The sequence below is a fragment of the Cornus florida genome, unplaced genomic scaffold, assembly GCF_030987335.1.
Source record: "Cornus florida cultivar Cherokee Brave unplaced genomic scaffold, ASM3098733v1 CherokeeBrave_3.0.0_Hap2_Chr10, whole genome shotgun sequence".
NCBI lineage: Eukaryota > Viridiplantae > Streptophyta > Magnoliopsida > Cornales > Cornaceae > Cornus > Cornus florida.
The window spans coordinates 61,037,181-61,038,077 of record NW_026775580.1 but is presented as its reverse complement, the minus strand read 5'-3'; the positions used below and the strand labels follow the sequence as shown (position 1 = coordinate 61,038,077).

Below are 897 nucleotides of genomic sequence, written 5' to 3'. Positions count from 1 at the left end.
TTTGGGTAGTAAAAAATTGATCAAACCTTTGAGATAAGGATTTCATCTTGGTGGCTATGTCATTGGAATTGTCAACTTGATATAAGCCAACATTCTTCCTTCCACCTAGATTTTTACCATTTTAGAGGATAAAGATCTATGCATTGAATTTTTACTCATGCTTTCATACAATTGCCATACATCGTCCTCATGCTTATCAAGGTAAGAACCACCCATAGATGCATCAACCATACCCTTGTGACTATCCAGCAAACTTTTAAAGAAATATTGAACTAGTTGCCACTTAGGTATGTCATGATGTGGGCACTTCCTAAGCAAGTCATTAAATCTTTCCCATGCCTCATGAAACATTTCCCCATCCTCTTGAGAAAATTCTCTAATGGAAGTCCTCATGGCATTCGTCTTAGAAACCGGATTGTACTTCTTCAAGAACTCTAGTTGCATTTCTGTCCAAGAAGTTATCGAAAAAGGCCTAAGATTATTGAACCAATATTTTGCCTTGTCTTTAAGGATGAAAGGAAAAAGTTTAAGTCTTAAAACCTCTTCCGGCATGTCCGTGTATTTCACACTTCAAGAAACTTATCCAAATGCTTGTAAGGTTCTTCACTTGGAAGTCCATGATAGTTGGGAAACATTTGAATGGTTTGTGGTCTAATCTCATAGTGATGTGCTTTAAATGGGGGCAATTGAATGTGATGAGCGCTGAAAAGTGCGCATTTAAACCCCTTAAGCTTAGGTATTCTAGGACCTTTATCTATCTTATTTTCCCACTTTAGATTGATTTTGTATTATTTCCATTTTCAGGTACTTATCCCCAAAATAAGCTAACTCGGCTAAATAAGAGCATAATTATAACAATCTTGAGATGAATCAAAGAAGGGAGCAAAGTGGGAGCAA

At 36.6% G+C, this 897-nt stretch overlaps 1 pseudogene; it reads left to right on the top strand.

The window, feature by feature from the left end:
* The first annotated feature begins 289 nt into the window (after nucleotides 1-289).
* Nucleotides 290-387, top strand: LOC132280386 (small nucleolar RNA R71; annotated as a pseudogene).
* The last annotated feature ends 510 nt before the right edge of the window (nucleotides 388-897 follow it).